Genomic DNA, 13231 nt, shown 5'->3' with positions numbered 1-13231 from the left:
GTGCAGCAGCTGCCTGGGCGAGTCACCTCCCCGGGTCTCATTTCCCCGGTAGACGGGCTGGCCCTCTCAAGGCTGCCTAGTCCCTGAAAACGCACGGTGGTCCTGCATTAAGGAGGAGCCACACTTGCGGTTTTAGCCAGATATCCAGGTTTCCTGCCTTTTCTCCTGCACAGCCATGGAGGTGGATTACGTCTGTCCCATCACTTGAGATGCCCCAGGGAAATCACTTTAATCTCTTGGGTTCGGTTGCCCTGGTTTCACACTCCACATTCCTTGAAACCAGGGAAGGGGCGCAGAGCATGGCAGGGAGTAGGTGCCCATTAAATCCAGTGTTCCTCCTTTCATGCCTGTCTGCCCTGGCAGCCAGAGTGGTCCTTTGGCCCCTCAGGTTTGGGAGAATTGAAGGGGCTGTTAGTGCTGGACCAGACAGTGAAGTGGGAAGACAAGAACCTGAGTTCTGATCTGACTGACCCACTTAAAGGGGGAGATGGGGAGCCAGGGATTACAATGTACAATGTGTGACCCAAGCCAAAGCAATCATGGCCAGCTGTGGGTGCGCTCTCATTATCCCGAGGAAACTGGGGAGACTGCCAGAGCATTGTAACCTGCCAATCTGGGGGGAGGGTGGGGGGAGCTCCTCTGCCCGAGTCACTGGTTCAACCCAACCCAGCTCCCCTAACCCTCTTCCTTTCTCCCCAGAGTTAGAACTGCCTGCGCCCTGAAGGTCAGACCGCCTACCAATCCGAGATGTCCCCACAGGGCAATGACAAGGGCTCACAGCCATATCCAGAGTGCCACACAAGTCTGTGTCCATCACTCACTGAGACGTCACTGAAAGGCTGTAGAGCAGGGTGGTGGGGAGTACAGACTCAAGAACTTGGGTGTGCATCCTGGACAGATGGTTTACTACCTGTGGGACCCCGAGAAACTCTCTTAACCCCCTGTGCCTCAGTCTCCTCGTTTGCAAGACAGGGATCACAACAGTACTTTCCTCCCTCACCGGGTATTGGGGAGAATTAGATGAGTGAAGATATGCAAAGTGCTTAGGACAGAGCCTGGCAGACACGTAAGACACATGTGAATCTGAGCACACTTCATGAGAGAGGTGCACAATTAAAGGCATGTTAAATGTTCTGATGGGATAGAGACCAGGCAGGGGACCAAACCCAGTCTGGGGCAGTCCGAGATGGCTTCTTGGAAGAGGTGACATCTATGATGAATCCTGAGAGATTAGTAAGAATTAGCTGGGCCAAAGAGTGTCCCAGAAAAAGGAAATATCGTACACAAATGCCCTGAGGCCAAAGATAACCTAGGAGCTCAAGAAGCCTGAAACAAGAGGGCAGGGGTGGCCAGGATGAGAAGTAAAGATGAAGAAGTGGAGTTGGCCAGCCTGAATCCTAGAGAGCTTCCCAGGCCCTTGCTGTACCCTCTTCCTGACCATGTTGCCATCTTCCAGGACCCTCTCTACCAACCCTGATGATCTTAGAACCCTCAGAAAGAAGGCTTTCCCTCCCTCTTCTTATCCTCCCCTTCCAGGAGGAGAAAGCATGATGTAGAGAGAAATGGCAGACTTTGGAATCACCTTGATCTGGGTCTGCAACCAGGCGCTGTCTCTGTCTTACTCTGTGGCCGTGAGTCATGTGACCTCTCTAAGCCTTGATCTCCTCAACTGAGAAAGGAGAACAATACCTAGTGGTGGAGGGTGTTACCGACACTACATGATGCATGGCTGGCTGACACAGTGCCCAGCACGTAGTAGGTGCTCAGAAAATGGCAGATGCCTGACTCCACTGGGTCAGAGGACCACAAGGGCAGGGGCCCTGTCTGGTCCATAGGTGTATCCTGGGAGCCCTAACACAATGCCTGGCACTTGCAGGGACATAATTATGTGTTCATTAATTAGTTGTTTGGGCAAGTTACTCATTCATGAATTAATTCCTTCATGCAACAAAAATTTATTGTGGGCCTATTATGCTGGGAATTAGCAGTGAACTAGACAAGGCGGGTCCCTGCCCTCGAGAGGCTGATATTTTGTGAGAGTTATCTAAAGGACTGAAGAGCTCTCCATGCCCATGCTCTCTCTCGACTGGGTGTGATGACCCAGATGAAAGGATTACCTCTATCATCCTGCCCGCTGGCCCAGCTTAGCATTTCCACGATCTTGCTGCTGGCTTCCTCGGCATTTCCCATGATCCCATGCTGCTGGCTACCTTGGTGTTTCCGATGATCCCACACTACTGACTTCCTCGGCATTTCTCATGATCCTGCTGCTGGCTACCTGGGCGTGTCCCAGGATCCTACACTACTGGCTACCTGGGCGCTTCTCATGATTCCATGCTGCTGGCTACCTAGGCATCTCCCATGACCCCACACTATTGGCTACCTCAGCATTTCCCATGATCCCACACTACTGGCTTCCTTGGTATTTCCCATGATCCCACGCTACTCTCTACCTCAGCATTTCCCATGATCCCACACTACTGTCTACCTCAGCATTTCCCATGATCCCACACTACTGTCTACCTCAGCATTTCCCATGATCCCACACTGCTGGCCACCTTGGAATTTCCCATGGTCCCATGCTGCTGGCTAGCTTGGCATTTCCCATGATCCCACACTACTGGCTTCCTTGGTGTTTCCTATGATCCCACGCTACTGTCTACCTCAGCATTTCCCATGATCCCACACTACTGGCTTCCTTGGTGTTTCCCATGATCCCACGCTACTGTCTACCTCAGCATTTCCCATGATCCCACACTACTGGCCACCTTGGTATTTCCCATGATCCCATGCTGCTGGCTAGCGTGGTGTTTCCCATGATCCCACACTATTGGCTTCCTTGACGTTTCCCATGAGCTCTCGCTGCTGGCTTGCAGCGGAGGCAGTGACTGTGATGTGTGTGTGTTTGTGAGTGTTGGGGGTTGGAGGGGCGGGTCAGGTAAACACTTGGAGAAGAAAGCAAGCTAAGGTGAGGGGAGGGAGCCAACCAGGGGAAATGGGCTGAGAACTGGTGTAGAACTAACGTTTCATTTTCCGCAACTAGACGGAAAGACCCAATTTAATTAAATTACTAATGTCAAATTTTTAATGAACCTGCTTCTGCTTTGGGCTTTCTTCCTTTGAAATTAATGACTGGAACATCACTATAAATAAAAGTCGATTTTTTTAAAAAAGTCACTCTCAAACACTCACTGCTCTTTACTTAATGAGCTGTTCATAATCAGGCCAGTCTGACCTGGCCCCTCAACTGGGACTTGGGTGTGATGAATGGGGGCTCAGTCCCAACACCACCTCCTTTTTTATCTTGAGTTCTGCTCCTGAGAGGCCATACAGTGGCTGGGGAGAGAGGGCAGATGCTGGGCACAGAGAGGTGTGGATTCCGATTTCAGCTCATTACCTCTAGCTCAGTGATCTTAAACTGTAATTGTCACCTCTGGCCTTCAATTCTTCATCTGAAAATGAAGATACTTTTTCTTCCCATGTTGGGTATTGTATTAGTTTCCTAAGGATGTAACAATGTACCACAAACTGGGTGGCTTAAAAAAAAAAACAACAGATTGTCTCATAATATGTTGTCTCATAATACGCAGGTTTAGAATTCTAAAATCAAGGTGTCTGCAGGGCCAATCTTCTGAAACTTGTAAGGGAACCCTTTCTTGTCTCTCTCTAGCTTCTGGTGGCTTTCTGGCAATCTTTGGCATTCCTTGGCTTATAGACGCATCACTTCCAGCCTCCATCTTCACGTGGCATTGTTACTCTGTGTCTCTGTATCTAAATTTCACCTTTTTATAAGGACACCAATCATTTTGGATTGTGATTAAGACACACTCCAATGAGCTCATCTTAACTTCATCATCTGCAAAGATCCTATTTCCAAATAAGGTCAAATTCACAGCTACTGGGGGTTATGACTTCAATATATCTTTTTGGGGACACAATTCAACTTCTAGCAGGGCTGTTGTGCACATTAAGTAAAGTTAGCTCTATAATATCCACTACTGAGTTCCTGGTATGTTTTAGGCCCTGGGCTACAAATTTATTTTACTTAATCCTCAAAATCCAGTGGAATACCTGTTATCTTCATTTTATGGATGAAAAAACTGAGGCACACAGAGTTTAAGCAACTTCCTCCAGGTTACACAGCTAGAACATGGCAGAGCTAGGTTGTGAATTTCTGTCTTCCTGGCTCCATTGTTCAGCACTCTTAACTGGGCTGTGAAACCGCTTCTGACAGAGACAGCACCCAGCACGTAGTGGGTGCTTAATCAACCAGAGTTCCCTCCCTCCCTCCATCATTGTAGGTACCAAGACAAGATGAAGGGTGATTACCTGATTGTCCAGATTTAATAGTCTGGTTTTTTTTCCTCTAGTCTGATTTACTAACCTTGTATTTTTTAATAATGTCAAGGGCAACATTGAAAGTGAGGGCTTTTATAATGTGTCTGATGTGCAACTTGCTGGACAGACAGAGGAGATCGGAGATAAGCCACAAAGCAAGCCTTTCGAGGTGCAGCATTCTTTGATTTTTTTTTATTTTGCCCATGTGTTTTTTGGCACAGATATTATAGCTGTTCATGCTCTCCCATCTATAAAACTTCCCTTTGATTGCTTACAAAATGAAGAGTGGGATATTTACATCCAATGCAGCCCAGAACAATATTATTAAAGCTGTGCCTGACACTGAACAATTCCATTGTAGATTAGCTGTGGGGAGTTTTGTCCCATCTACAAAGCCTGGCTCTTGCCAATCAACATAATATTCTCAGTGGTTGTATGACAATGAATCCCCTCTGTGGTTGGAGTGCAGCAAAAGCTACATCGTGCCTTCTTTTATTTTTAATTTGAGACTTTAGTTCCCATCTTATAAAGAAGAGTCATTTATGCTCTCTGGATAAGCACCCTCCATATGTTTTGATTTCTTATCTTCCATCAAGTAACTTGTTTCATCTGCGTGGCCTTACGGTTGATACTAAGTGTCAGGACGCCTGGGAAAAAGGATTCAGAGAGAAGGATTACATTTCCCACAACCCTCAACATGGAAAGAGGAGATGGTGTGTGTGTGTGTGTGTGTGTGTGTGTGTGTGTGTGTGTGTGACTGAGGGGTAGGGGGCATGGTCAGGAGAGGGAGGAATAAAAACCATTCTCTTCCAAGTAACTACTCTGTGCTAGACACTTCTGCATCACACAGATAATCTTATTTTATAAAGTTATTTTTTATAACTCCCTTACTTCTAGCTGTTTGGCCTTGTAAACATATTTATTGCCCACTTACTACATGTTAGCCCCAGTGCCAAGTGCTTTGTATATATTTCCATCCCCAAAGAATTGTCTCCACTTGCTGCCTCCACTTCCATTCCTCCCCTCTGACTTATTATATATTTGATACATTTGTTATTCTTCCTCTCACCCTGCTACAATGTAAGCTCCATAAAGACAGACAGGTTTTAGTCTATTTTGTTCACTTCTGTGTCCCAATTCCTAGCACAATCTACCTCGTATATAATACTTTGATAAAAGCTTATTGAATGACTTAATGATCTTATTTAATCCTCTCAACAACCCATTGACAGAGATGCCATTATTATCCCTTGTTGAGACGAGCATGCTTGCCAGAGGGGCTGGGGCATTTACTCAAGGCCACATGGCTCACTGGGGGGTAAGGCGGGGTTTCCACCGCAGTGCCTGGCTGCTGAGCCCATGTTCTTTGCAGCTGCACGAGATTGTGCTTACACTTGACCACTCTACCTCGAGTCACTCCACCATGGGGTGGCGCGTGTATCCTGAAACATCCTCATAGGGGACTCACCCTCATTTCCCTTGGCGGGTGTCTTGGGGTGTCCACCAGGCAAGTCAGCCCCTAGCCTGGCCCCATACATTTCCTGCTGCCTGTCAGCCAAACAAATGCAGGGGGGCACCAGGGCCTCTGATGGGGTACGCCACCCTCAGGTTCCCAGGGCCCTGTCCTGTCACGCCTCTCTGTGACCAGTGCCAGCCATAAGCTCTCCACTGTGAGCACATTCTCTCGGCTCAAGATGGCAGTTTTCGCACCTTCCACATGGGGTCATGTGGAGTTCTATAAAGCTACTAAAGCCTGTCCCACAACCTGCTGAATCAGAATTTCAGAGGCAGAGCCTGGGCTTGTCCAGGGGTCTGCAAAGCAGAGCTGGGATTGACAACCACTCACGGCAACCTATTCATGTCGGTTATTCCATTAACCCCTGGGGTTATCTCTCTGAGCTGTGAACTGTTCAATCTCCGGGGACTTTCTTGTGGCTGGACTTTGACTTCTGGGGGCGGCAAGCCGGGCCTCTCCGCTGGACTTGGCTGCGCTCCATAAATCACACTTGCCCTATCCTTGTGTCTCCTTTGATATTCCTCCTCGCCTCTCCCCTGGACTTCTGCACCCCACTCTGATCTCCTTGCTGCTGCTGTTGCCCTCTCCGATGCACTGTCCCCACTGATGCCGGAGTGAGCATTCTAGAAGGGCAAATTTAGCACGGCCCTGCCTCGTTCGCCCCATTAGGCGCGCACGTGCCAGAGGAGGCTTCCCTACCACCAAGGCGCACGAGCCAGTGCAGGCCCCCTTCTCCTTTGCATTATTAACACAAGAATAATAATGATTTGAAAGATTAATAAACATAAATAAAAAGAAAGAGAAAGAGAACCTGGAGAGCTTTCCCATGGCTGTCAGGATAAAGCAAAGCTTACACTCATGCAGCCCCATCCTTCCATGATGTGACCCCGGCTGACAGCTTCTGCTTTATCTCCGGCTCCCCCAATCTCGTCCCCTCCACTATTGCTATTCTAAACCACAGGCTCCCCAAGCACATCTTGCCGTTCTCTCAAATGTTCCATCTGGAAAACTCCTACTCATCCTTTGAAGCCACACTTCAATATCACTTGCTCTGTGAAGCCCTCCTTGATGCCCTTCGTGTCTGGTAGAAACTGGAAGATCCCAGGAGAACACATTGTGATAGAAGGTCAATTCAAGCACAATGTCATTGGCAATCGGCTCCCAGAATCCTGGAGATGCCCGTCTGTGAACTACACAGGCCCCTCTGGTCATCTCGTCATTTTGTGACCTCACAGCCCACATTTTACATGACTGAGCTTTGGGGTCTCACTTACAGAATTACTTTGGCGTTCTAGTTGCACGTCAATTCCTGCACTTGTCACACAACAGTGCAACTCATTCAGCCATCCATTTACAACACCCTGCTTTCCAAACGGGAGCTAAGCCTGCTTCTCAGTGTTTCTTTAGGTGTCTGTGTTCATCGCTGGACTCCCCCGAGGGGCAGGAATGATTTATTCTGTATTTATCTCGTGTTTGACTTAATGCCTGGCAGGAAGAGGATGCCTGGTTGGAATGCTTTGAATGAATTTTATATGTACACATATATAATGTATATTATATAAATATAAAAATATGCATTATATATTAGCATAAAAAATATATATGGCAATAAACTAGTGCAAGGTTGGCAAACCGTTTTCTGTAAAGGACCAGATAGCAAATATTTTGGGCCTTGCCTTATGGTCTCTGTCTCAATGATTCAACTTTCCCACTGTAGTGCAAAAGCATCCACAGACAACACACGTTCCAATAAAACTTTACTGAGAACACAGGCAGCCAGCCCAGGAGCCATCGTTGGGCAGCCCCGACCTACGGTCGATTCAGTTATGCACTTAGCTCAGGTGTACGATTTTTTTTGCTGGGCATCAAGGATGGGCAGGGGCTGGGAGAAGAGTGAGCCAAGCAGGCGGGAGTCCTGGACAGAGGTGACTGGCAGGAAGTGGGCCGGGCCAACAGAGGCAGTAAGCACCCGAGGACTGAGAGGCAAGCCCCATTTCCTTTCCCCTTCAGTTTGGCCCTGGAAACAGGTAGTGCTGTGCTGGCCGCAGGGAAGGGCTTGCCTCCATACAGTCTCCACTCTTTCCTATTAGAATCGTACTTCTCTTAGTCGTCATGCTCCTCTTTAGGCTGGCGTTCGTGAGCCCCGCTATAGGAAAAAGAGTCACAGGGCCAGCTATAATGATAGTAACTGTCACCATTTGGATGTTTAATATGAGCCAGGCCCTCCACTCAGCACTTTATCTGGGCTCTTCTATCTCATCTTCCCCTGACAGAGGTACCATGGAGGTCCCCTTTCGGGGGCTGGGGAATGAGGAAGTTAGCGGGGCTAACTCTGACCCAGTGTCACACTCGGTTGGGATCAGGGCTGGGGTTGAAACTCAAGCCACTTGACTATGGTGCCGTGTCCTTCATCAGGTTGTAACCTTGACCTCTCTGGCTTCAAGGCTGTTTTCCCAGCATGGAGGCAGTGCTCTGGGCCCCTGCACAGTCCCTCACTCGGCCAGACCTAGGGCAGGCCCCACCCCACCCAGGCAGATCCTTGTGGGCCCCATCTCCCCACCCCAATGAGCTGGGGCTGTGCAGGCATCCACCCTCCCACCAGCAGGGGCCACAGGGGCTGTCAGTGCAAGATTCTCCTTGATGCTTTGTAACCACAGGACCCCATGGCCTCCTCATTTTTACTAGCCATTCTTTAGAAGCAGCACCGAAAAGGCAACATCCTAGGCCCCAGAATAGAGTTGCCAGTTAAAACAAATGATGCCCAGTTAAATTTGAATTCCAGAGAAACACAAATAGGGGTTTTTAGCATAAGTATATCCCATACAACATCTGGGATATACTTACACTAAAAAAATATATTTGTTATTTGAGATTCAAATTTAACTGGGAACCCTGTATTTTAATTTGTCAATTTTGGCAACCCTGCCCCAGAGGGGAGTCACTTTCCCATCAACGACTTCAGCTTCTTAAGGCACTAGGATCTCTCTGGGAAAAAGAGGAAGAAGAAAAGGAGAGAGGTAGCCCTCCTTTAGAGAACACAACACTGAACAAAAAGAGAGGCTGTGGAGGGGGAAGTTCAGAGCCTCCCAGGGTAGGGCCTGCATGAGTTTGAGGATCCCCTGCAGGATTACGGGAGAGCAGTGGGCTGAGCCACCCGCTCCTTCCCCCAGCCCGTCCCTAAGGGAAGCCCCAGCCTCTGTTCTTATGCACCAACACGTCCCTCTCCTGTTTCCAGAGCCGGTGGCAAGCCTCAGCCCCTCTGATGAGTAGCTTTAGGCTGACACAATGCCCTCCATGAGACAGCCTCTGTTGACCTCTGCAGCCCCAAACCCTGCTGCTCCCTGCTCGGCCTTCCCGCCCCACCCCCCCACAGCTGAGCACAGGGATTCTCCAGCTTGTCTGGACAGAGCAATGCATGGAGAATCACTGATGCCCTGGCGGGAAACGCTGCAAAATACTGTTAGAGCACCTAAATATGCAATTTGGGGCTAAATCTGATTAACTGCAGAATGGAGCCTAGAAATGTTTCCCAAAGTATGTTCCACATAAAAATGAGAAATACATTCCGTGAAAAAAGCATTCAGTGGGTCAAGTAATTTTTAAAAATACTCCAGAAACTCCCTCCTCTAGCAGAAACCAATGCTCACGAGTTTACCCAAGAGGTTCTTCAGGCGAGAAACCTGTTGAACCTTACTTAAACCAGAATCTCCAAAAATTTAACTACAGAATCTCTCCTCCCCCCACCCCCCACGCTTTTTCCCCTCAGAATCACCTAGTAACTTCAGAATCATTCTATGGAACACGTTTCGGGAATTGCTAGATCCTAGGATAAGATAAACCTGAGTTGCCTGGTTTACATTATTAATCATCACCATCATAAAAGGACAATAGCAGTGGTAGTTGACATTTACATAGAACTTTCCCAGTTAACACGAATTTTTTAAAAAACATAATCCCGGGGCGCCTGGGTGGCTCAGTCGGTTAAGCCGCTGCCTTCTGCTCAGGTCATGATCCCAGGGTCCTGGGATCGAGTCCCACATTGGGTTCCCTGCTCAGCAGGGAATCTGCTTCTCCCTCCCCCTGTTCTTCTGCCTCTGCTTGCTCTCTCTCCCTCTCAAATAAATAAAATCTTAAAAAAAATAAATAAAAATAAAAACATAATCCCCCTTCAGCACATCCAAACCTATGTTCTTCTGGAAGCTGGGACGGCCTGTGGTTTCCCAGGCTCTACTGGTCAGGAGCTTTGACGAATGGAATCAATTCTTATCAAAGAAGTGAACATCACTTCCAGCTGAACTCAGCATATGTTATAAACTGGCAAAGGCAGGGGCGCCTGGGTGGCTCAGTTGGTTAAGTGTCTGCCTTCGGCTCAGGTCATGATTCCGGGCTCCTGGGATCGAGCCCCACATCGGACTCCTCCCACTTCTCCCTCTCCCTCTGCTGCTCCCCCTGCTCATGCTCTCTCTCTATCTCTCTGTCAAATAAAGAAATAAAATCTTAAAAAAAAAAAACGGCAAAGGCGTAGGATTTTTTCTTTCATCTGATGCCTTTTAGAGTGGCATATGTTTTCTGTTTGGCTGGGGCAGAATGATCTTGGCCTGGTGGGCTAGGACTTCCCAAGTTTTCTGGCTAAGGCTAGCTATGTTGGGCCCTCAGCCCTGCCCGGCTGCAGACAGGAAGTCATGGATCTTGAACCAATCTTGGCAAGGGAACTTGAAGAGGGGGAGGCCTGACCTGGCTTAGCAGGGTGTCTTGCCATAAGGCTGGGACTTATAACCCTGGGTGAGGATGCCCATATGGGAAGTCATCCTTCCCTTACTGGGGCTGTCCCACTGGGCTGCATACTTGGCCTTGCTTTCCCTTAAACCTCCCCCAAGCTTTGCAACCCCCTCCCTCAGGCTGGGGCTTAAGTCACCGATACCCTGCTGGCTAGCAGGGAAATGCTGTGTCTGAGCACCAGCACCATTTGGGATGCCCATAGGAATCCGCTGTGCACCAGTGCCAGCCCTGTGGACAACGGAGCCCCAGGGCCCCCATTTCCTGCACTTGGCTCCCTGTCCAGGGCCCAGAAGCTCCACCATACCTCACAGCCATCTCTCTTCTTAAGGCAAAAGACACTTTGGCTTGCATCCCACTGGAAGAAGCACAATATTCCAAAGGCTCTGGACCCCTCGGCTTCCCTCTTTCTAAGAAGAATTTGACAGAGGGGCCCAAAGAGGAACAGAGAAGGGAGGCGTCCAGCCACTGTCACCCCCCTATTTCCCGTACCTTCTGCCGAGGATGGTGGATACAGTGACTATAAGACATGGATGAAACGCTGTGTCTGAGTCCCCACAGGAAGTCTGTGAGCCCTCCTCCCTCTCTCCATCAGCAGCCCCGAGCTTTCTGACCGCTTCTGTGGTCTAACTTTACATGCATCCCAAAGTCCAGTCTTTGTGGAGCCCCCTGCGCAGCTGGAGACCACCCGCCTGAGCCCTCCAGGGTCAAGAGGCAGGAGGTCAAACTGTCTCTGCCCTGGAAAAGCTCCTTACTTGGGGGACCCCCACAATCTCTTACACATCACAGAGGCATACCGATGAACTTTCACATCCCATAGGCACAAATCCATCATTCAAATGCCCTCCTTTATACACACGCATGCACGCTCTATCATGCTCTCTCTCTCACACTCAAACATGCGTATATAAAAACAGACCAATCCAGAAGGCATCTCTGCATAGCTCTCCATTTACATATACGACAGCAAGCACAACACATCCCCCGCCCCCCACAATAAACAACCTATATTATGTATCGAAATGACAATCCACTTCCGCATAGCCTCTCCTGGGTGAGTAACACTTGCTGACAGGTGTCTCCTTCCTACAAGCAGAGCACATCTTGGAAGCCGGTGTCACTATCCCCACACTCACGGGGCCTGCCTGGCTCCCGGGTTGACACTCTTGTCACCCAGGCCCAGAGTGGGAGGCAGGACTGGGGTGGGGACGCAGATCCAGCTGTGGCGATGATGCAGGCAGCTGCCGCCGCTGACCACGGGCTACGAGGCGGGCGGCGAGGCTGTCGGGGTCAGGTGGGCACAGAGCACCATGGCTCGGAGAATGGTGCCAGGGTCCCGCAGACCTGGGTTTGAATTTGCACCACCACCACCACCCCCGCCCCACCTCCGGTTAGCAGTTAATACATAGCAGTTAGCAGAGTGCCCTGGTGAGGACAGCGGACCCTGGAGGTGGATGGCCCGAGTACAAATCCCAGCCTTGCTCTTTACTGAGCAAGTTACTTCACCTCCCGGCACCTTGGGGTTCTTACCAATAAAATGGGAGTCGTCCCGGCACCCAGCTCAGAGAGCCGCTGAGAGGATTACATAAGATAAACCAGACGGAGTACTTATCTTGGTGTCTGGCACATAGTAAATGCTTGCTAAATTGGGGATGCGATTACATATAAGTCCCAGGAACTCCCTGGGAAAGGCTGCCAGGGCAGTGCGGGCGAGGCCAGAGCCGAGAGAGACAGTAAGTGGGAACAGTAGCTGCAGGGAGCAGGTGGGTCCCAGGAACTGGGACATGAGCAGCGGGTCTCTGCCAGGCAGGTGGCATCACTTGGACCCACATCACTTCTACGGAGCCAAGCAGGGCCCGGCTTCGCCCGCTTCTAGTCTGCTGCTGGTCTGAAAGGCCTGTCCCGGCCTAATAAGAACAATTTCTGAGCGGTCCTACCCAGCCCCAAAGCAGCTAGGGAAATGCAGACAGCACAGGGAGCCAGCAGGGGACGGACATGGGCCCAGGACCCTGCCCCACTCGGCCCCACTCGGCCCCGTGCTGCCCCTCTCCACCCCTCCTCCTGGCTGCCCCAGCCAGCGGCACACAGCCTCAGGGATGACGGGAAGGAATAATTCTGAGAAGGTTCCTGGAAGAGGCATTAGGTCTGGTCTTGGCAGCGAAGGAAGGACATTCCAGGTAGAGGAGGTGGCACGCGGCCAGGAGCACGGAGCCGCTGGAGCATGCTGCTGTCTTCTCAGTCCTGGCCCTTGTGTTGCTGACTCCTCATCTATCTGCACAGTCCCAGGCCAGACCTTCCTCCCGACTCCAGGCCCCAGGTCTCCCCACCGTCAGGCTTCTCCATGGGGAAGTCGTACAGATGCTTCTAGCCACATGTGGACCAACTGAACTCCTGCCCTTCTCCCAAACCCACCTGTCCCCCGGGGAGGAGGTCCCTCCAGCCACCCTCACCAAAACCTCTCACGTCAGTCTCTGGAGTTGGCTTCCTCTCCTCTCTCCTCTCTGTCCCTCCTCCCCATGCCCCTGCTAATCCCTCAGGGCCACCTCCCCCATCTCGCCTTCTTCTCAGGGACTTGGAGACAGTCCCCTCCTCCTTGTTCTG

At 50.2% G+C, this 13231-nt stretch overlaps 1 protein-coding gene across 5 annotated transcripts in view; it reads right to left on the bottom strand.

Moving 5' to 3' along the window:
• The window catches only part of CSMD2 (CUB and Sushi multiple domains 2), a 583106-nt gene that overhangs the window by 393756 nt on the left and 176119 nt on the right, over positions 1-13231 (bottom strand). The window lies entirely within an intron of this gene.

Source organism: Phoca vitulina, unplaced genomic scaffold (assembly GCF_004348235.1).
Source record: "Phoca vitulina isolate PV1807 unplaced genomic scaffold, GSC_HSeal_1.0 scaffold2, whole genome shotgun sequence".
In the NCBI taxonomy this organism is placed as follows: domain Eukaryota; kingdom Metazoa; phylum Chordata; class Mammalia; order Carnivora; family Phocidae; genus Phoca; species Phoca vitulina.
This window is presented reverse-complemented; position numbering and strand designations above follow the sequence as displayed.